Here is a 25214-nt window from a genome sequence, read left to right on the forward strand (position 1 = left end):
CTGCACTTAGGAACGCGTATAAGAATTTAATAATTCCCTAAATAAAAGCTAATGAATTACGTTGGCGTGGTTAATATTTGCACACACACACATGGAAAGGGTCCATCGTGCAGCTTTGGTATAAAACAATGTATATTATAAATGCTTAGTATCTTTTTTAATAATATATAATAATATATTTTAGGTGTGAATTTTTGTGTTTTTAAAAAAGCCTTGGTGCTAAGGAAAAAAGTAATCCATCATAAATGCGCACACATCTGACCACTTTCTCTTTAATATCATTTTGCGTAAATTACACTTTTCCCAAATAACCTAATTCCAGATTATTTATAATTACAGATGCGAAAACAAATACGAGAATTCAGGGTTATTAAAAAGGCCTGCGAGGCCAGAAGGAAGGACGCTGCTGCACCGTGCGTTTGTTCATGGATGGCACAATGTCCATGCGCTTTACACTAGTATCAGAAATAAAATCCACGATCACCGTGAAAAATGTAATCAATTAAGTTATTAATTATGCCACAGGTTTATTTATTTCATGTTATTATTAAAAAGTAGTCTGGTCCGTGCGACTTTGTAAACAAGTGTAACCATTTTTTTTTCTCTTCATCTGATTTTACTTTATTTAAAGTTCACATAAATGTGATTTAAAATTTTAATAAAAAACATATTTATCAACAGATGCCACGAAATATCAAAAGATGTAGAACAATATGATTTTAGTATTTTTATTAGGTAAAAGTGATTTGAGATTATCGTCATCGGACGTCCTGGTGCAGCTGAGATGTCCGCATTGCGTGCGCATCCGACGCATCTTAAAATGGAGGGTTTTATCCATGTTACAGAACATCATCAACACATCATTCGTTACAGTGCTGCAGTGCACATCACAACTTATTATATCTTGGTGTGCATAATGCGGTCATAACACACAATAATGTAAAGAGTTTAAGTCTTTTAAAAAGTGCATATACATTATAGAGACCGTCCGGGATTAAAATGCAGAGCAGAAATCTGTTTTATAAAACATTTACCGAAGATAAAAACACCCGCACTTTTATAGACTAGATGTATTTTGATGTTTGAAAAACAATTCCGGTGTGTATACTCTACAATGTAATATGTGGAATAATTTTAATCCGCTGCAAAGCTGCGTGTGTCACGGCTCGTGCTCAACAGGCCGGACATCCCAGCAGCGCTGCAGCGAGGCCACGCAGGCCGGCATGCGCGTGATTTCTCCTTTGAGCACGGCGCTGAGATATAAAGCCACGTAAAGGATTGTCAGTGTCGGCCAAATTAAGACCTTTAGCATAACTTAAATAAAATACTTAAATACTTAACGGACAGCATTCTGTTAAACAACAAGTTTAGGATGTCATGGTCAAAACACATTGCAGACAAAAGCCGATTTAAAATTTTATTTCTCAGAGTGTGCAGACAGAACAGTGACGTGTAAAAACAAAAACAAACAAAAAAAAAAGGTGTATACACATTTGACCTATTCAAACAATGTAGTGTTAGAGGTTAACTTAAAATCTACCTGTGAGAATCTCCCAAGCTCTCACTGGGGTGGTGTGAGTACACTGAGTGGTTGGTGGTGCTGATTGTGAGTGGTCAGCTTTGCTTCAGCAGCACGATCAATACTGGAGGCTTCAGCTAGAGTCTTAACTCCAATATTTACGTGCTGCTACAGTAAGGCGACCGGCAAATGAGAGAGAGGCAGATCCAACCAACTTTTTTATCATCTGACAACAATTGTCTACGTGGCATTACTTCAGACAGTGGAGACCAAATCCAAGAGTGGCAGTAAACAACGTCAACAGGTTGCAGAGCAGCGAGGTGACAGCCAGGTTGTATATTCAGGCTCTACTGCGGCAGCACAGTATGGCCTGCATCTCTGTGTAACCCACAAACCATTCCGTGCTGCTACAGCATCACCAGAACTGCAGCCGTGGTTCCTCCATTTCCACCTTCATCTTGTGTCATCAGCTCCATCCTCCAGGCTTCTAGTCCGGATCACATTCTTACAGACAGCTACAAACTTAGCGCCTATCATTTATCTACCTAAAAGATGTTCAGACAGCATCTTTTGCAAAGTTAAGTCTTCTGTCCGCTCCTAAAGCAGGCGAGGACGTTCACCACCTGAAACACACAGAAAGAGACATGAAGTTTAATGTAACTCTGCAGACAACCTGTCACAATGCAGTGTGAGGCACTATATAGCCAAAAATATGTGGACTACGGAGTGCAACACTTGTATACAGTTGTTGAAGATCTCATTTCAAAACTACGGGGAATTCCTATGCTGTTGTAACAGCCTCCACTCCTCTGGGAAAACTTTCCATAAGATTTTGAAACCTCAGCCACACAGTGAGGCATCAGTCCACAAGATCCAACATCATCCTGATTCAGTTCACCCAAAAGGTGTTGGATGGCGTTGAGGTCGAGGCTCTCTGCTGTGCACACAAGTTCATCCACAACAAAATCCGGCAAACTTTATGGCACTTGCCTAATGCAAAGGGGCGCTGTCGTGTTGAAACACAAAGGGCCTTTCCCCAAGTGTTGCCACACCACTGGAAGCAACAAAAATATCACTGTGTGCTGCAACATTAGGATTCCCCTTCACTGGGACCAGGCAGCCTATGGGGACAGGGGTGTCAACATACTTGTCATGGAGTGTACTCAAGTAACTTTAGTAAAATCAAACATAATGATTGATTGCGTTGTAGCAGCCTTAAAAATGAGACTATAATTGCAAATTTGACATTGACTAAAACCGTTTAGTAGCATAGTTAATGTTCCAAACTATTTTGCAACAGTAATATGGTAAAAAATAAATAAAAATACATGTGTCAGCAAAGCACTGAGAACTGAGAGAAATAGCAGTTTGTGCTTTGCATGACTCACAATAAATACCCCTGTATCACTCAAAATACCATGACATTTTCATGCCCGGCAACATACATTAGCGCTGGGCTCTCCAGACACCTCGGTGTAAAGTGAGCATTTTTTGTCGGAGCTACAAAGATAGTTTCTTGTCAGAGGGAGAGTGCAGTGTCTCATTCAGTGGTTGAGCACTCTTAGGTTACAAAGCTATTACTACTCCATTGTCCTCCGCTAAATGTGCACCCAGCAGACAAAACACTGCACTTAACCTGCAAAAAATATGAGGCAAATCTTTTTTTTTTTTTTTTTTTAAATATAAATATAACTTAACTTCCTAGAAACCAGGCTCACCAGAGAAACAAGCACTTGGTGTTTCAAAAAAGCCCTTTTAATGAAGCAAGAGCGTCATGTAAATGGAAAAACTGCAAATCCAAAGTTTGCACAAGTGACAAGAGATAGTTTGTCTGCCCAAGTGTCATTTAGCAAATCACTGAAACCATACCAGCGTCAGTTGAACAGCTGACCAGGCAGAATAAGCACACAGGAGGAATCAATGAAGCACCATAAAAAGCAGCTTTTCCAGTTAGAACAAGAATTTCAACCTCTCTAACAAGACGTTTGAAGCTGTTCTGCTTAACATCAAGAGCGTATCTGAATCTTAAAACAAAATCTCCTTCGACAAAACCTAGTTAGTATGCAGAGGCGCTAAAGCAAACTTTGTCCTGATAACAATCTTGCAGGAGATTGGGTCCAACGGATGTGTTGCCACTAGAGGTCTCAATGGACCTGCAATTATGAACGTGGTCTGAAATGGACCTGATAGCCTGAACCTAATAACATCTCTAACAGACTTCCCCTCTAAAAAGACCATGACAAGACATGCTGGCCTTTTCTCTTTTTCACTCACACACACACATCTCAGTGCAGCTCTGAACATGACATAGCTCAGAGGGCAAAAATTAACAATTTGTGGCTTTTATTCTTCTGTCCAAGTTACATTTTTGTCACGTGGTAATGATGCAGCAAGCAGGGATCATAAAAAAAAAAAAAAATACGATTTAAGGGTAAGCTGCGTTTTCACCAGGTATACTGTCACACAATTTTACCCCTAAGGTAAACACCAGGACAGGATACATGAATCTTGCTGCATTTAAAAAGTTGCTTTTTGGAATGTGACTTGTCCCACAAACACAAAAAGGCCGTTTTCAAAAATGGTCCCTGCTCTTAATTACACCACCATGCAACAATAACATAACAGACCAAAAAAAAAAAAGGCCACAAATAGTTCACTGTGATAGATTGCACATGTCAAGCAACAGCAGACTTAAAGGTCAGAAGTCAATATAAAAAACCCTGTGGTGTGCCTTAGAGAAAGTTACACAAACTGTGCAATTGCTGAGATACACACAAAAATCATTAGACTTGTTATGCTGCTTATACTTTCCATTAACTTCACCTCAAGCGCCATCATTACCTATCTTCATCTTCTAAAAGTCTCTGTGTCACCTACTCGTACGTCTGGCCAAATCTTCATCAGATAAAATTCACTTTGTAATGTTTATTAATACAATACACAAGCAGTGATAAAAATAACACGGACTTTCCCCTAGATATTCTAAAAGGCACATTGTGTACTGTATTACTAGGCTTACTTACAATATAGGATTTGACTCATGTTTCTGTTTCAAAGCATGACACGTGTATTCTGTGATGGACATAAATGACTGCAGCAGATATTTGTTGTTAGGTGTGCAAAGGTAGAGACACAGGCGCAACAATGTCGTCCAGTCAGACACACCTGACAGTGGCAGGAGGGTGGGGAAACAGCGAGGACCAGTCAGTGCAGTGTTTTAAAATTTTTCCTGTTCTTTAAAATGGTGTGCAAGCGCCTTGCTCTTTTAAAGCATGACTACATTTATGTCTCAACACAAAAAATATCTTAAAATTTAGTTTACATTTAGCACCAATTTTACAAATATTTCTAGCCTCTCAAATACTTCGCACAGCTTTTGCAAAATGTGACCCTATGGATGATAAATTATAGTTTAAAAAATTGTTAACTTGGTAACTAATGCTTTTCAAATGGTGTAAGACACTTTACAGAGTTTAAAGCATTGCACGAGAAGTCAACTAATGATACTCAAGACATTTGACAGACCACAAGTTACACTGTGGTTAATTTAAAACTTTACATCAGGGGTGTGTAACTGTCAGATCTGCGGGGCACGACAAAATCTCCCTGTATTAGTCCAGGGCTAATAGGGTCCCTATCTTCTGTGCAAGGGAACACAGTGACAACTATGGGAAGTAACACCTAAAAAAAAATCACTTGAGCAATAACAAAAAATTTAACGGCCATTTTAAAATATCCATTCATAGCTTGTCACATAAAAATGCCACACATTTGCTGGTTTCAGCTCCTCAAACACGAGGATTTGCAGCTTTTGTACGTTTTATATCTTTGTAAATGAATCACCTGTTTTAGCTGTTCAAAAAAAAAACAAAAAAAAACAAACAAACCGTAAGACATGAATGGGCTCTACAGGGATGCAGGTTGAAAAGGGTGTGTGTCATCACTCCTAACATTAAAAAAATAAACTTAAAGATCAACACATAAATCAATACTAAAATTGTTTGCTGTGGCCCTAATTGCACGTGATAATTACAGACTACAGCTAAGCAGGCAGCTGATGGATTTTCCTGTTGATACCCCCCTCCCTCCATATCTGCATAATACAAAGTAGGAAAACATGGGAAACACAATGTACACTAACTTGGATTCACATGCTGAAATTCTGCTCAGTCATTTCCTTATCTTCCATGTCATGTGTAGTTGCCTTTTTTTAAGCTCATTTACAGAGACTGAGGCAGTGTTGTGTAAACTGAACTGAAGTAGCAATTATGAAGCAGCTATTTTACCTTATCCATGCTCCAAAATTCCTTAATAAAAATACACAAAGGAACCAACCAGGTAAGATGAGTATTTGTCTTTTGAGCTGATCATTTCTTTACAAGTCCAGGTGGAATCGTTCACATCAGTGACTCTAACCTCTCCCCATTTTTCTACCTCTCCTTTAAGGCAGCATGCCCAGACATGTCACCTTCCCCTGCTCAGCCTTTTTAACCCATTCCTGCGACATTTGCTCCTCACACAATGGCCTCAAAGAGTCACCTGACCCCGAGGTTGAAGGTCAAGTAACCTCCTACACCCCGTCGGGTACATGGACGTGGACACGACAACCCATCACCTCCCCAGAAGTGGTCTGGGCTGACCTCTTGCCTGTGTGACACCATCTTCTGCCTGTATAAGCACACAAACTAAAGGGAGATCTACACTGACATCCTGAGCTGTTTCAAAAATAAATTAAAAGGAAAAAAAATCCCTGAATGGCAAACACATTTATCCACATGAAAAGATCCATGCAAATTTGAGTTTCTCATTGTGTTCGTAACGCTTTCTATATTTAGCCACTGGGACATGGAAGGAAACTACTCCAAGTTAAATATCTGCACACACAACTGCCTGTTTTGAAAGCACCAACAGTTTAAAAACATCACTGATTTATTCTACCTACATCATGTGTTTGCCCATCAATCCAGAAGACAATGAATGAAAGAGCAGACCCACTGTTTCTCTTCGTTTCACTTTGGCATGCAGGCAACATACACACAATTACAAATCCATCACTTTAAAAATTTAAGCCAGATAAACACCAGGTATTAGGCAAGCCAAATCATTGTTGTCCTGTGTTTGGCAAGACAATACACACAGTGCAAATATACTATGTTCACTGTGCCACAACTTTATGAGGTGGGATAAAATGTTTCACCAGATACAGGGGCAGCATGTACACAGCAGGGGATCTCTACAGTAGTTCAAGCAAATACAAAACCAATTCATACATTATGACGAAGCAACCAGCCTATTAATAAAGGCAACACAAAAATTATCTTACACACAAAAAAAATTGGAGAGCAAGGTGTGCAAGTCTCAAAGACACACAAGAGGTGCTGCTCATTGTAGGCCAGGGATGCTACCTATGCAGAACTGCTTTGCCCCATACAACCCCCAGTACTGTAATGGTATGTGTTAATCCTAGAAAAACCTGTTACATTTGCTCAGCCAGCAAAACATGTCCTGCATAGCACAGGCAGAGGGACTGGGATTCCCTGGGAGCTACAGTCGTATAATATCAAATGAATTACAGAAAACTCTGGAAACATGTGAAAACACATACCTGGCACTGGCGAGACAATAAACCCGTTTCACAGGACAACACTAGCAGATATGTGAGAGTGACCTCTGAGTCATTCTTGCACTCCACAGGTATACACCACCCCCTCCATTTACTGTCAGGTGTGAGTGTGACAGACGGGCTGTTTAGGTACACAGTATCTATACTAATGAATAAAATTATGCGAAACACCCAATTGGAAATTCTTCAAAATTAATACATGATGTACACAATGTATAAAACTGGTTTGGCGAGAGCGCAACAATCATCTAACTTGTGAAGCTATGTTTAATATGATTCGTTGTGAATTAGTTGGCAAGAGCTGGTCTTACAACAGGACAGTCTTCAAAAGTTTAATAGTTAATTATCCCACATTTTAAGGCTCCCACCATGACCAACGGCAGCGTCTGTCATCCGAACACACCAGTTTGTCCACAATGTGTCTGGTGAAATATTTAATCCACACACACACACACACACACACACACACACACACACACACACACACACAAACACACACACACACACATTGCTGTACCTGCCTCTGCTGTAAAAACAATGCATTTCCACTCAGTATTACGCATTCCTCGACAAATTAATTTCTGACCTCTCTGGTTATTTACGACTTAATTTGAACTATCTTAAACTTCCTCCCACTGCCACAGAAGACAGAGCAGCAATAAACAGGATGCAGACAAAGCGGTACATTGTGATGTAATTTCAAAAGCACAACCTGAGGACTTCAATTTCACTTGACCACTAGCATGAATCCTAAAAAATAAAAAAAGGCATGGCGACAAACACCAAAACACATTTTTGATGTTGACTACCTCAACCTTTAACATTATTACCACAACTTTTTAAATACAGCAAATCCCCATTTACAGAACCAACAGAAAGGCTGCCATTATAATCCTAAAGAGTGTGTGTGTACATGCACACATCAGCAAGAAGAGCAAAAAGAGGAAGCAAAGCTAAAGTGAGAATTGAATGACACACCCATACACCAATTACACAAACACACACTGAACTTGTTTTTGTGTGTGCATATTCTCACTCAAATGCAAGGCTGGATTCAGATACTGACACTACTCTGGTTCACAGTGTAAAAAGTGTGTGTTTAACACATCACAACCAAAATCCTGCCCACTAAAAATAATGAGGCTTTCCAAGGACGTCAAGTTTTGTTGTTACACTGCTGACTGAATTTTATGTTGACACTAAATTGAAATAAATAATTAAATAAATAAATGTGTAATGGCTCTTATTTATGTTTGGGCTCAAATTAAAATTAATTACATGTAAATTCAGGCATTAATAATCTCTCTAATTACCTCACCACGTTCCTTGCCAGGCTTGACCCACCTACTTATAACTGTATGGGCACTGACAATTACACACCAGCACATCAACATGAGTTACAGCTGCAAATCTAAAATTATGTATGCAAATATCACTGTGGCAAATATGCCACAAGTTTTTCTTGAAGCAAACTTTAAAAACTGGCCAAATTAAAAATTGTTGGTCACATATGTGAAAATATCTGGCCTCTCTGCACTCCAGCACACTGCCTGACTGGGGACACTGGGTGAGGTGATACCTGCTCACCAAGTTAGAGCCACTAAAATGAAAACACACAAACCAGACACCAATAATTTAGGATCACTATAAATCTTCCCAATCAAACTGCTCACAAGTTAATAATGTGGGCTAATCGAGCACCCTCAGGTAAAAAAAAAAAGAAGAAGGCTGGTGCAGCCGTAATGAAAACACCATGTGTGTGTAGTCAGAGGAGGCATACTCTTGCTATGTCAGATCTTACTGCCAGTGCTGTTGCAGGTTATCATATTACTACCTAAAATTTAATTATCAAGCAGAGAATTCACCAGCACTGTTAACAGCTGACGTAATCTTTCTAAACATGCTGTCCATGTCCGTAAGTATTTCTGTCACTACACAAAAACAACAATAAAAGGGAATCTGCAACTTTCTGAGTGCAGCTGCAGAGTATCAAAAGGCCTGACTTTTACAGAAGAGTGCTTGACCTTTTTGAAAATTTACAAACATTTTTAAAGCTGCTAATTGACCACCTAAACACATCACTGTTCACGACAGATTATCTTATTTCAGCAGGCCACAAAATTCCACCAACGTTTTCCACTCACTAGATTACACACAACCCATAACAGCAGTTAGACACATAACCGGTAATTATTTTAAAATGCTAATGCCACCAAAACTAGCAGTTTTCTAACATCTTCACCATTTAATTGAAACAGGTGTAAAGCCCTGTGTACTACAGTGATGTAGAACCTACTGTATGCAAAAAAATCAAAGCCAATGCAAAACATATGCTTGTAAGAAGCATGCAAGGACCTGGCACCCTCACATGCTGAGCTGCTGCCACTGGTTTTGTCAGCCTTAACTTGTACCATGCAAAGTACATTGATACTCATTTTCACAAAAGATCACATCTAAACTTTAGTCTCACCTTCACTGATCACTTTCAAACTATCTCTGAACTTGAATCATGTCTGTGAGAGACCTGGCTGGTGCACATAATCTGACAGCTTTTATTTAATGCTGCTGAAGCATAGAAGTGAAACCAACGCCAACTTCTGGAAAACAACCAACATGACCCGTGAAAACCTGTTCCCATCACTGAAAATTTGAATACTATCAAGTTTGTGCTGAGTGTTGCAGAAAGAAGGAAGAGAAGGGGGGGGTTCTCTGCAGCCTACCACAACACATGTGAGCAAGTACAAGAAGAGAGGCACAGTTTCACCAGGAAATGGGGGTGGGAACCCATTTTGCCGGAGGGGTCTGAGAAGACAGAATGATGAGTCACAGAATGTCATGCTAACAGCCTGAAACAGCACAACGGTGCTCCACAAAAAGAGTTAAGAGGCAAATGCCAGAGAACGCAGGGGAGACACAGACCTGTAGCATTAATTAAGTGTAGGTACCACGGGAATAAAAACTTAAAATACACCAGTACTATATTAACAAATACATACAGGGCCAGTATCAACAACAATGTAGTCCCTCGTCAGAATATGATCACAATATTACACCTATTCCACCTGAATGAGCACAACTGATACACACTGTAAAACTACACAGCCACTGTGCACAAGTTTATATATTACTAAGATTCTTGATCGTAAAATTTCACTTTGACAAAGTGCTACCTCGTCGCCTCTGGAGATCATATCTAACAAATTCAAATCTGTACCTTTTAAGAAACAGAAATATCAGCAATAAGCACACACACTGCAGCTGATATTGTAAAACTGATTACAAAAGATTGCTGCCATCAACTAAACTGGATGAAAGTGGATTTTAATAATCATTAATGCTGCTTCAACTGAAATTTGAGGTACTGTCTATGGTGTGTATTTTTGCCTTTTTCCATTTTAAAAAAATAGATCCACAGTGTGAATCATAAAATTTTCAAAGGGATTTTTTAATATCTACACTTAACTGGCCGAGTGTTTAGTGATATTTTTATACATTTACAGAATAAGAGCAATTACACTTCCTGTCTTTAAAACTGCTACCAGCTATTTGGCTGATGATCACAGACCGGTGGGCAGACAGTATCAACTTTTAGCATGAAATAAGCAGGCAGGTGTACTTAGTCTCTCATTATTTTTGAGTGTGTATATACACACACAGACACACAGAGTATTGTGAATATATCCTATAAAAACATTTACATATAAAGCTTTGAATAATTACATTTTCCATGCACTACTTTTACATAAATTCTTTCTGGGGATATGAAACATACCACTACGAAACACATCCCAAGTTAGATGTGGTGACCTGATTTTTTTTTAAACACTAGATCAATTTATCAACAATTAACAAGAAATCTATGAATCAATAAACAGTAGTAGATTTTTTTAACATTATGTGTGTACTTCATACTGTAGTTAACACAGCCACATGTATGGAGATAAGTGGACACCCATCAGTTTTAAATACACCATGTAGTGTACATTAAATATCAACCAATTTCTGTTTTTTTCTAAAGCAGATAATTACACGGCTGTCACATTTTTTAAGTTATCACACTATTCATTGCGCTCCATACACCCACAAAGTTTCCCTGTCAGTCACACACATCAAAACTTATAGTACAGTTATTTCCTCCTCCACCACCCCTTTGCTCTGCTATGTGGCTGTGAAAGGTCTTTCCCTCAAATCACTTAGCTAATTTCCCTCCAAATAAATGCCACAAAAATAAATAAACAAAATGTTTTTATATGAGGTGGGCGGTTTTATCGTGAAAATGCTGTCCCACTTCTACAAAAAAATATCATACTCAGGGTGCAATCTGCAATTTCAGTGGAGAAAGCTGTACATAATGGTATTTAGGTACATTTTCATTCAGGTCATGCATATCTAATTGAAGTGGAGACACAACTCTTAACCTTACTGCTGCAGAGTATGTATGGCAAAATAAAAAAATATATATATATCCTGGAAAAATGCTATTAGTAAGCACACTGTCATTTGTGACGGGCCATGGGGGGAAAAAAGGCATTGCAGGGGAAAACAGACAGAGGTGCTTACACACTGTCTCATGTTCTCAACGCAGTTAAATTCAATCAGTATTTTCCAGAAATGCAAACATGATACTTGTCAATGTAGACACGTATTTGTTCAAATAAAAGCAACACTGTAAAAGATAGGAAGGCCTCGCATTATGTAACACATTAAACCGATCTCTACTTAGAAGGAAGTAGAAGGGGCGGGTTTAGACGCACAATTATGTGGAGCCTCTCTTTTCCTCTCTTCTGCTTTATTAGTCGAGTAGTCATGTTCATTATGGGAAGCAAAAGGCAGGGTAAAATGTCAAACATGCAAACTCTTTAGTAACTAATGCTCCGCTCCGTTTTGTGACTCTTTACTGCACCGATCTGACCACGTAGTTTTTTCCTCCTTCAATGTACTTGAATTTAATCAGAGTCCAGGGCACACAGAAAGTGGAGCGAGGCTGGTAAGGGCAAAAAAGGCAAAAGGAGACGAAAGGCAATGACTGGGATCCCTCCTGCATCAAACTACGATGAGCCAGAACCCACCCCCCACCCCCCCTTAACATTACAGCGAGCCACGAGCAGCCCCGCAACTAACAATACGATTTTTATTCCCAATAACTAGCGTTAATTCAACTTTACAGCATCGTTAGTGGTTATGACAGCCATCCGTCTGACGTTTAACACAGCTATTAAAGTTGAATCATCAGAAGTAGCGACCTGTGATTGTTGTCACTTGGCTGGGAGCCACACTGATCAAGCGGCATTAAGGCACGATATTCAAATCTATTAAACACACACAAATACACAGAAAACACCCAACGCTGCAGAGCAATTATTTGGTTGCGTTCCTGGTCATGGGAGTTACGTTAACACAAGAGATAACGTTAAGCACCACAGATAGGAAAATAAAACAAACTCCGTCATGACTGTAAGGTCATACAGCGATATAATAAACTTACCAGGTGTTTTCTGTCTAACAACCCCCCATAAAAACGCGTACATCAACACATATGCAATTCACCAGCTCGGGTGTATAAAGTGCCTCAGTTAACAAGCTTGGTAAAATTAAGTTACCACAAAAAGACAGTCTGTCCCGGGTTTGATTTTTTTCCCTCCCAACCCAGTGTAGGTGCCGTGTGCGTTTGTTGACACTGCCGTCTGTGCTCCTCTCTGCTCGAGCCTGGCTGCTTTTGCACCTCCCGCTCAAAAAACTAGGCTCCAATGCGAAAAAAAAATACTCCATTATACTTCAACTTTGATTCATATCCCTACAAGTTAAGTGGAAATAATAATCAGCGTATTCGCTTTTTAAAAATATATATATCCCTCCCACCTCCTGGATAAAACGGACCGCTGTGAGAGCGCATATTTTTTTCTACCGTTACAGCGCAGCAAAGTCAGAATTCCCTCTGTGTGAGCTAGCAGGCTAAGCTAACAGGCTAGCTGCTACGAGTAGTACAAGCTGGCAAAGCTGGCCAAATGGCTAACGTCTCCCCCACCACGGTCGGTCTCTCCTCTTCTCCACGTACTCCTCTCCTCCAGTCCGCGCACACCGTCCGATTAAAATCAATTTAAAATACTTTGTGGCGTCATTTACCTGTGTTTCCATTGAAAATACGCGTCCTCCCCCTCCTCTTAAAAAGCGCAGTTTAATTTTGAGCGCTTGGTTTCTCCCCCGTCTCAGCGACAGCTCTCTACATTCGCAGCATCCTCTCTCCGCAGCTGCTGAGGCAATCGCTGCTCACTCGAAAATGGCGCCGAAAGATACACTCCTCATTCAAATTCGATAGAGCCTCCGACGCTCCCCATTGGCTGAACGCGGACTGGACTCCGCGCCGCTGATTGGTCTGTGAAAATGCACTCTCGAATGATCTAGCAGCCCACGCAGCGTTCAACAGAGAGAGTCAAATTAACCCTTTCGGTGCCTCGGCGGCTCCAACAGCAGCCTCCTACAGCTAAAAACCTGTACGTTCAAACTTGTTCAAACCAGAATATTTGACACGAAATGACTGCCACGATCCATAGTAACTGCTGTGCCCTACTAATTACACAATGCAGCTTTTATAAGTCACAAAATGTACCACAAGAACTCCATAGGGATACACAGACAGAGACCAAAAGTGCATTATTATTAAGCACCATAGATGCACTATATTCAAAGCCTGACATAAATAAATAGTATACTGTAAAACTGAAATTAGTAGCCTGGACTATTATGTGCTTAAATCACTGAAATCAACAGGCCTATATTCAAGACAGGCATCCCCAGCCTCACACCAAATGTCATACTGCTGTCATTTATGGCTGCTTTTATTGTGCTTTATTTGGCTATCTGTTGGCCTGTCACTCCAGAACAAGCTCTACTGTTCTAACTGCAGACAAGAAGCCAATCTATGAATAAGGAACACATTTTGAACATACATTCATGATGCTCATATGAAGGATGGTACCAAAAGTATTGCAACATATTATGCACCAGTCTTAGATGCCCATAAGACAAAATATGCACCTACTCATAAATGCTATTTATAAAAAACAAACAAAAAAAAAAAAATACTAAGCTAAGACAGGCAACCATGCTTTATTGTTATTGTTATTATTATTATTATTGGGGTTTTTTTTACCAGTTCTAGTTTTATGGTGCTGCACTTCTGCTTGTGGTTTGTCCAGGTTTGTCCATCGACAGGCTTATATTTGGGACAGGCCTTTAATTCCTATCACACAAAACTGTTGCTCTGCAAAGATGGGTAATACAATCAAATTGTTTATTTGAACCAGTGTGAATATAACTTGTTTAAAAATTACGTGTCAGATAATATATCAATTATGACATCACCATCAGAGAGGATTACGGCACCCGGCATGCCGACACAGCACCACTTTATCCTGTTAAAACAACACTCACAACTTGGATTAATTTTTATGAAAAACCCTTTTGATTCTTTTGATCTGAGGACCCTTACAGACTAGAGTAATATGAATAACTTACAGGGTAATTGAGGAATGGACACATAATTTGAGGTAGACAACAACCTGGTTTTATATAACTGAACTGAGCAAATTCAAAAGCCATGGGCGGATAATGAGACAGTGGGCACCTGGGCACAGATATACAAAGGGCCCCACCACCTCTCCTACATAGCTACCCAGGGATGAGTCCTAAACCCAGAAATGAGTTAGCATTTCAGCACTCCTGGTTCCTCCGTCTTTAAGTCAATGGGTTTTTTGGACACCTGAAATAAGGTCTGTGGTTTAGAGACTTTCACGTTTTGTTCTACGACATAAACTGTGTCAATAAATAGCCCACTCATTTATTTTGAAGCTTTTATGTGACTAAAATGTGTAAATATCATAAATGTTTGTTTCTTTTCAGCAATGAGCCAAAATCCAATGGAAACATCCCATTGGCGTTTTGACGAGGGAACCAGGGCGATGTGTCACCCTACAGAAAAACATCATCCCTGGACTCACTCTATAGATCAGAGACACACAGATTTTGTGGTAGTTTTGCATCTCTTTGTAGTGGGTATACATCTTTTTGTGTCTCTTTGTGGTCATTTCAAGTCTTTACCTTGTCAGTATGTGTTAATTTGACACCTGACATTCTGCAAGTGAAGGCCAGGGGGCCTCCTGACACTTTGGACCCCTAGGCCTACACCCAGTTGGCCCGCTCAGTAATCCATCCATGTCAAGAGCTCACTCCATAGTGATCCACAACAAAACAGCAGTGACTAAGAGCAATGATCCTCACTCAGATGACCCACATTAGTATGTCGGCTGTCAGCTATTGCATTTTACTTCACTTTTTGTAGAGACATCCTAGACAAAAATGTGAATTGAGGTCTTTTACATGTTTGTTGTCAGAGTCATAAAAACACAGTTCAAACAGTGGGCATATAAACACACTATTTAGTGTTACAGCTTATCACAGGGCCGTAGCCAAGGAGTTAACACGGGGTGGGGCAAATCTGCCCAGCCCCCCCCCCCCCCCCCCCCCAGAAAAAAAATCAATTTGAATACATTTCTTCAACTCTATATCTTTTTTTTTTAAATCATAATCCATACAGTATACTATACGAATATGCAGTAAATGAGAGCTACGGCTGACTGCATAAATTATACATGCAACACAACGTAAACGATATCTGACAAATATCCCGTAAACCTTAATTTAAAAGCCTAGTCCCAATTTAACGCCCAGTCCCTTTTACTAGCCTGGTGTGGCTACACATTTTGACAAATAAAAGCCTGTCTGAATTAAAAGCTTAATGCTAGTTGCCAAGCAGTTCATTTTTTTTTATAGAAGTTCTTTGGATGTATAAAACCGGATTGTTGGCTACCTCAAATTATGTGTCCGTTGCTTGATTACCCTGTTAGTTATCTATACTCCTTTAGTCCATATCGGTCCTCAGATCTAAAGAATCAAAAGAGTTTTTTTCATAAAAATGAATCCAAGTTGTGAGTATTGTTTTAACAGGGTGATGTAATCCTCTCCAATGCGCTGTCTTTCGGAGCTAGATCAAAAGAATGATTCACAATTGATTTATTATCTGAAACCAAATTTTCAAACAAGTAATATTCATACAGGTTTAAATAAACATTTTGATTGCATTTCCAATCTTTGCTGAGCAAAAGTTTTGTGTAAAAGGAAGTAAAGGCCTGTCCCAAATATAAGCCTGTCAATATCAGTGATTTAAACAAATAGCAGCCCAAGTTATTAATTGAAGTTTTACAGTTAACGCTAGCTGAATACGCTCGTGAGCCGTGTTCTGCTGTGGTACAACAACACCACTTGGACAAACCACAAGCAGAACTGCAGCACAGTAAAACTAGAACTGGTAATAATAAAAATAAAAATGCAAAGTTGCCTGTCTTAGCATTGCATTTTTTTTTATTATATCATATTATAAAAACATATTCTAATAACTGCCTTGGCATTTCACATATCCAACCAGAGGTTTTCACAGTAGGTGCATGTATCATCCTACGTGTGGTGAAAATATTGCAATACTTTTCTTACCATCCTTCATATGAGTGTCATGAATGTCTATTCAAAATGTGTTCCTTATTTATATAATGGGTGCTTATCTACAGTTAGAACAATATAGCTTGTTCTGGAGTGACAGGCTGATCAAAAACAATCAAGTGATAGCCAAATAAACATTGCAGCTATAAATGACAGGAGTAGGACATCTGGTATGAGGTCAAACAAACAATGAGTAAAGGAATCAGTGATGTTCCTCCTGAGGCCAAAGAGATGCAAACCAGTTTATGAAAGATGAACAAAAATATGTAAATAAATAAAAGCCTTAACTCTGAGGTAAAGGATAAAGGGCCAGCAGTTACGTCCGTCTGCCGTGCTCCTCTCAATCATAATGTGGGGTTGGGTTTTTAAGACCGTCTTAGTTTATTTCCCACAGTTCAAACGAGGACATTGCTTGCTTATCTTAAATTGCTGTGACATCATATTGCCCTCTAATTTGAAGTTTCCTCTTCAGTTGCCCCATTTCTGAAAAACTTTTTTAAAAGTACATTACATGGCATAACCACTTCTTCTCAATTCAAGATTAGCCTGGCAACACCACACGAGTACACGCAGCCACACTGTAGCGTGCATGCGATGGCCGAAGCAGGGACGGGTTGGGCTCTGCCACAATAACCCTGCTGTTATCATATCTAGTGTAGCATAGTGTACCTCGGGCAAGATAAACAGAGACAGCCATTTCATCCCAATGCACACATAATAACAATACATAACATTCACCTGCTATGTCAGTCGTTGGCTCCACCAGGGTGCACTGGAAAAAGAATTAGCTGCAACCTGATATTAGTTTTATGGTGTGCTTAAGTGAATAGAGGCACACAACTTTAGCGGGTAATGGTGTTTTAAAACTTTATATTTCTCCAGTCATCAAGGAGCAGATCATTTCTTTGCATTGCCGTGCAGTAAAAAAACATAATGTTTTTTACTTTGGAGTACAAAAGCAGACTGGGAGAGAGAGGGCGCCCATTGTGTATGCATTCTGGTGTAGCGTGGACAATGGGGCGGAGAGAAAAAAAACACACTTGTTTACAGATAAACTGGTTTGGACAGGAAGCCAGTAAGGAGGAGCTCTGTGTTGTTAAACAGGCATGTGGAGAGGCAGGGATGAGCCAGCAAAAACACCACCGTGACCATAGGGGAGATCATGATGCAGTACTCGTGCGCACACATGCATGCATTCATATCTACAAACACACAAATGTAAACAGCTTTGCAAGTTGTTGAAAACCACTTTTTTTTGGTCGGACTTTTGAAGAGATTACGAAGCAGCTACAGCCAAAAAGGCCTTCAGTGACAGGAACAGAAATTGTGGTTTGTTTTGTTTCACTACGAGAGAAATTAACAAGATAAAAAGGCGCTCATGGGTCCCTATTAGCGGTGCCAAACAGTAGCCAAGCTGAGCTCTGGTGAATACTAGTCCATCCTGCATTGTGTCACCGTCACATGAGCACACACTGCCTTCCATTAGGCAGGAGATCCTTATGACTCACGAAAACACAAGTCACATGTCACTACACAAATGAACCATGCTACTCAGACTGCTCTGTTATCCACAGCAGCTTTTCTGCAGGCCCAAATGAAATCACATCATAATGCATCTCTTCATTAGGAGGGTCGAGACAGAGTGGGGCTCTCCCTTGTCTCCTGGTAGACGAGCTGAACAAGAGCCACAGTGTCATGTATCGTGGTGTTTGGCCACAGCAGGCTAAACTCCGGCTGCAAAGTTGCCACGCTGGGGCAGTTTTAGTTCAATGTAATTTGATTTCATGTTAGATGACTTGCGTGCATGGTTGGCTGTTACACTCAGCTGCTTCTCATTCAAGGAGGAGTTTTACAGATTTTTTTTTTTCTCTCCTTCTTTCCTCCCTCATGTGACTCAAAAGATGGCCTTTCACACCACTACCAGACGTGGGACTGCATCACATCAAATGACAGGGAAACACAGCTTAAAAGCAAATCCTCAGAGTTTACAGAAGTGATCAACCAAAGACAGGGCAACACCTCGAAGACAGGTTGATCGAGGTCAGAGGTGACACCTAACCAGGGATAAGCACCCACTGAAGACTAGGAGTTTGCAAGGCAGGTGACTCGTGTTGTGCTATACAGCGAAATCACCTTCTGTCATGGGAGCATTAGGTGTTGGCTGACATGAGAGTACGCGCAGCTCTCCGTGGCACATTGCTGCCTATCCCTGAATTAAATTAGGCATTACAAATGAGCAGAGTGTGAAAATCATTCCTACTTTTTTCACTGCGGAGGCGCATTTAAGATAATTTTAAATATAGTTAGCTCCATTCACCCTTTGAATCAAATATCAGAGACTAAATTATTTCCTCATGTGGAGAAAAAAAATCCCCTTTTTCTTCACTTCATCATAGTAAATATCAACCTGTGTAATATTTGGGGATATTTTGCAACATATGCCTGAAGATAATCCCCTCATAAAACCAGCCCAGTAGTCAAAATGAGCAGCACCCTGAAATAAAGTATTAGAGACTATAGGCCTACTATATTAATGTGGCCTATTCCCTCGTCTTGGTCCTTAGAGAACACAATGAGCCCCACTGAGAACTCCATACTAGAGAGAGACTCTCCATTGATGTCTCCTCGGTTCCCCTCCCCCTCTCTCTATGAGACATCTGTAGCAGCTGCCCCCTTGTGCTCCTGTCAGCAGGGCCGAGTGTGTGTGTTTGCGTGTGTGTGTATGCGCTAGTCGAGGTGGGGCCGGCTGGGGAGGTTAGTGTGGGGCGTGTTATGACACCTCCCCCTTTGGAGGGGTCCGGCCCGCACACTTGTGGGACATCACATTTATCAATGGCTAATAGTCACTAGCAGGTCACCCTGAAAACACAACAGAGACCTCTGACCTCTTTTTAGCACAAAGGCTGCGAGGTGGTCATGTTGGCCCCTGGGCGCTGTGAAGACGGGCACACGCAACTTTTTGACATGTAAATATACCCTCAGAAATCCTGATAAAATATCACATCTTGCATTTTAACAAACTTTGCCTTTGTCTAATCCCGTGGCGCATAAATTGTTCATCTGAAAATAAAAACTTTTATAGTCAGGGTCCTGCTTTTAAACACTGTCACATGCTCGGCCAGGAAATTCAGCTATTACAGCACAAATGAACTTTTTTTTTTGCCTCTAAACAATCTTATAGACATTCTCACACATAACAATCAAACTGAGTGTGTATAATTCATAGAGCAGTCGAAAATAACATCACAAGCAGGGGACAATTAAAGGGAAAACTCCGCTAGCTGCATTGGTAACAGGGACAGTAAATAAATGTTTAGTGGCAGAAACAGAAAGCAAGCTGAGCAGAATTAAGAAAAATTATTTTGTTTGACACTACCAATGAAATGTTTTTGTTAAGAATCAGCAAAAACATCAATGTTTTTTAGGCTAAGGACCCCTTAGCTGACAAATAGGAGGGACAGGGACCCCAGATTACATATAATGTATACAGTTTTGCATATTGCATATTAAACTGGGCTTTCATTAACGTGTCAGCAGCCTAAAGTGCCACCTCTAAACACACCCTTTTACAGTGCATGCAATTCTCAGCTATTAAGATAATAATTATTGTCAGATTCATTCATTTATACATCACGTTTGTTTATGAGGTGGACAAAATTTTAAAGTCTCTTGCTCAAAAAGTTACAAAACTATACATCATGGCTCACAAGAATGTTCGTACACTTGAAGTAATAATACAGCTAACTAGCTAATATGTTGCAAGAGTTCGTAACTATAACCTTGCTGTTATGGGCAGGTGCTGCATGGCGATGTAGCTTTAGCTAGCTAACGTGACTACACAAGGATTCACAGCTAACAGTTAGCCTATCATTAATGTTGGGTACTTCCTAACTGGTCCAGCCACGGGGTCCGAATTGGTTCTTAATTACCAGTTCAAGGTCCACAAAGTTTAATATATTCAGTGTCATATTTGCGTTTGGCCATGTCATCGAGCTACTTTGCTGTCTCCGTTAAATAGCTGTCCGTTATTCACTCACTCAAATGGCACTTCAAATTGAAAGTTATGCCAGACATTCACTGTAAAATAAAACAAAAACAAAATAAAGTGTGTTTTTGACAAACTTGACACGTTCACGAGTCGCTTGCGGTCCATTTAGAGTTGATCCGTGACCCCCTTTTGGACCACAACCCACCAGTTGGGAACCACTGGTGTAGGCCTGCTGTAAAAAAAAAAAAAAAAAAAAAAAAAGTCTTTCTTTTTTGTTTTTTTTATAAACAGGCTGTTTTGTTTATGCTAATAATGTGGTGGATTCATGTTAATGTGTTTTTCAGACATATTTCAATTTTTGAAGAGAGGAGAAACGAAACCCTGAATTAAAACTTTAATTAGAGTGGTGCAGTTAGCATGTTAGCATTTCTGGTTCCCTCGTCTCGAAGACTCTGAATGTGTTTTTAGTTAGATGCCTGAATAAGGTCTGTGGTTCACACAAGCTTAAACAACTTTCGCATTTTGATCTATGACATAAAATACATCAGTAAATAGCCCAATCGTGAATTCTAAAGCTTTTACGTGTCTTAAAAAGAGCTGCTGCTAACACGTGGCTAAATGAGACTGCAGGTTGTCATCAAACCAAACACTGCTTTACAGTCATGTTGCTGTGGCAACCTTAAGTCATGTTTGTTTATAGCCTGTCAATAGATTTTTACTTCTGGCGATTGCATTACACTTAAAAAAGTAGTGTAGATAAAAGATATCTTGCTGAACTTAACATGTAAGATTCATAACCATTTGTTTGCCACAGAGTTTATGCTCTGCAATAATCCAAAAGCTAAAGGGAAATGCCATTTTAATGAGGGAACCAGGGTGATGCTAACTTCTTCATCGGCCTACAAAGAAACTTTCCTGCTGCACTCTCTCACCAAACAATAATTTGCAGCCCCCATCCCCTCGCAATAATTCTTGGGGTGGTTGCGAACACCCTGTTGAAAGCTTAAAACGGTCAGCGTAGGCATAGATTTCAGAGGGGCACAGGGGATATGTCCCCCTCAATATTTAGAACATGTGCATTTGTTCCCTCCAATAAAAACATTAAAGAAACAGAGGACTTGTGCAGAAAAGGCACAAATCAGAGCATAAACTATCACCAGAATGCAGGGAATTGATGGAAAGTGTTGTGCTGTAAATTTTCTGGCGAAGGACCCCCAAGCCCCCCCATGTCATATGTGTCCCCCTCAAATCTTGAAACCAAACCTACACCCCTGATTATCACTGACAAGATTCTCAACAGCAGCTTGATTTCACCCAAATTAATTCTATTAAACACTGACTTTTCCACACTAAAAAAATATAAAACAAAAAACTCCTGTGCACAAAGCATTAAAATCTCACCACTAACCTCGGACCTGTCTCACTGCATCAGGAGCCAGTGCCCTGTTTGGGGCCGCTCAACCTGATGAGAGGCGTTTCCCATTCAAAACAAATGTTATCGTTATTTTGAGGACAGGTTTAAATCACCCGACAAAACATTATTCATGTTGCTTCCTGGACTAGTAGTAATTTTTTTTCATCTTGACGACTGTCCACACCCCTCAGTATTTTTTTTTCTTTCTTTATTGAGGCAGACTGCTGAGAGGGATTACAGAGGAGGCTAAACACAAGCAAGACCTAATCCTGAGCATGCAGGGCTACAGAAAGGCCTCCAAGAATAAGTTTTGGAAGCCTGATGTTAACTGACTAACTATTAACTATTTTTTGGCCTGGAAGCTGGTGATTGAGGATATTTTTTTGTGCCTATAGATTCTTTTTGTCTAAGTTTGATGATGATTGCACCAAAGGAAAAACATGTCAACACATTCTCACTCTGACCTCGCCACACAGAGACTGGGTTGAACAAGTACAGTGTGAACAGCAGCTTCACCACAGGATTAGGACTGTACGCTGAGATACGGACGGAAATTATATAAATAAATGATCAGTGTGTGATTAATCAAAAGTACTGAATTTTAAAAATCGGATGACAGGAAGAGACAGGTGTAACCCTGATCAATTACCATACCAGAAATGCATCAACATGTCACAGGAGACTGCTCAGTATCTGCAAGGCCACTGCAGTATCCTCCCAACACTGTGTGAGTGTTCTAACACATATGAAGCAGGAGGTTTAGGGGTCCTCTGCCAGAAAATTTTGAGCATCAAACACTTAATTTACTGCATTTTTGTATATTTTATGCGACAATTTACGGTTTAAATGTCTTTAATTTGGTCAAAACAAAAGTTATCTGCTACTTTCATGCACAATATTTACAGATTTTTACATTAAGGAGGAAATATAAGTTTAAGAAATTAGCGCATTTTTTGTTCAGAAATCACATCAGACACAAATCCTCAAAGCAGAGTGTTGTTACACGTCCTCAGTTTGGAGACGATGCAGCATGCAGAGCAGCTCGTTGGCTTTATGGTAGCAACTGAAACTGAAACTGTGTTACTTCATGTTGTGAGACTTAAACATTGTAGAAAAGACTCCCGCACACTGTCTAACGTGCAAAAATAGTGCTGAAAAAAATACTGAACGTTATCTTGAAGCTGATTTTCATGAAGCACGCTGCACTGTACAACACTCATGAATGCAATTTAATCTGCTGGAGGCTTTAGTGGTTTTCAAATGCTCAGTGTTGCTCAGTGAAAATGTGAGAGCATGCTATGACATAAACATGAGTCTAGACTGTGCTAAATGTGTAACATAAAATGACACACTGAGAAAGAATCAAATCACATTTATGTATATAGTACCTTTTAAAACAGACACAGCTGACCAAAGTGCTGCACAATTTAAAAGAATGACACACAAATATAGAGCAGTATAGCATGTATACAGATATAAAACAGAATAACATACGTAAAAAGGATTTTAAAATACTAAAATATTAAAACTGAACAACCTGAGGCCATTGAAAACATGTACATTTTAAGATCTGTTTTAAAAGTGTCAATGGAGCCTCCATCGCAGTTAAAAGACATTGTTTGGAGGATCTAAGAGGTCGGGAGTTGGAGTAGGGGCAGAGAAATTCAGCAGTATACCAGGTGCCAGCTCATGTATGGCTTTAAAAAACTCACAAAACCCAGAAAGAAAAATAATATCCACCAATCCATCTTGGAGGATGCTTTTGTTGTTTGGGTCTCCTTCAGCCTTTTGAGTGTCACCACAGCTCATAGGTGTAGATTTTGGACTGCACACAGGGAACACGTCTCCCTTAATATTTCGAACATGTGTATTTGCACTTAAAAGCAGCCTCCACTCAAACAATGTCCACCAGAACGGTTTCATCAAAGCTTCCAGGTGTTTAAGTTTCACAAACAAAGAAATACTACACGGTCTAACTTGCAAAAATTATTTTAATGCTGCAACATTTCGGTGACCAGACCTTCGTTGCGCAAACAGTTCTAAGAAAATAGATGTGCAAAGTATTCCTTTGTTTTGTGAAACTTTAACACCTGGAGGTGGACGATCTTTGAGCGGAGGCTACTTTCTAAATATTAAGGGAGACGTATTCCCTATGCCCCCCCCCCCCCCCTTAAAATCTACACCTATGAGCTCTAGTGACATCCAAAGGCAACAGCATCTCCTGAACTGTCCTACAATACACTTTTTAACCAACATTATTTTTCTTCCTGGGTTAGGTAAGTTTTTTACAGCCATACATGAGCTGGCACTTGGTATATTTGAACTTCTCTGCCCCTACTCCAACTCCCGACCTCTTACATCCTCAGAAGTGTCTTTTAACTGCCACGATGGAGGCTGGTGGGTAAAGGAGATCGTGCCTTTAAGGTAGCTGCTCCAAAGCTCTGGAATAGCCTTCCACTCTCAATCAAATGCTCCCCCTCTATTGACACTTTTAAGACAAATCTTAAGAAGTTTTCAATGGCCTTTGGTTGTTCGTAGTGGTTTTAATAGTTTAGTATTTCATAATCTTTTTAACATATGTAATTCCTCTTATTGGTATAACTCTGTTTTATATCTGTGTACATGCTATATTGCTATATATTTGTGTGTCATTCTTTTATTTTGTACAGCACTTTGGTCAGCTGTCTGTTTTTAAATGTGCTGCATACGTAAACCTGATTTGATTCTTTCTCAGTGTGTCATTTTATGTTACACATTTAGCACAGCCTAGACTCATGTTTATGTCATAGCATGCTCTCACATTTTCACTGAGCAACACTGAGCATTTGAAAACCACTAAAGCCTCCAGCAGATTAAATTGCATTCATGAGTGTTGTATAGTGCAGCGTGCTTCATGAAAATCAGATCTAACATGACGTTCAGTATTTGTGTTTTCCAGTTTTGCCCAAACTCCGTGTACGGAAACAAACTACTCTAAGTGATATGTTCTGCGCTCATAGATTTAAATCTCTCCACCGCATTTTACTACACACTGGACACCTCGACGGACTGTATGCAAAGTGACTGCCGGGATGATGATGATGAGATGACACACAATATATAGCCCTCTAATTTAGTT

General features: G+C 39.9%; 1 long non-coding RNA gene across 1 annotated transcript; it reads right to left on the reverse strand.

The window, feature by feature from the left end:
• Positions 1-1403: 1403 nt before the first annotated feature.
• Positions 1404-14139, reverse strand: LOC117251315 (uncharacterized). The gene is made up of 2 exons (XR_004501219.2): positions 13266-14139; positions 1404-2142 (listed from the first exon to the last, which is right to left on the reverse strand). It is a non-coding gene; the product is annotated as an uncharacterized LOC117251315 (long non-coding RNA).
• Between the last annotated feature and the right edge of the window lie 11075 nt (positions 14140-25214).

Source organism: Epinephelus lanceolatus, chromosome 14 (assembly GCF_041903045.1).
Source record: "Epinephelus lanceolatus isolate andai-2023 chromosome 14, ASM4190304v1, whole genome shotgun sequence".
Lineage (NCBI taxonomy): Eukaryota > Metazoa > Chordata > Actinopteri > Perciformes > Serranidae > Epinephelus > Epinephelus lanceolatus.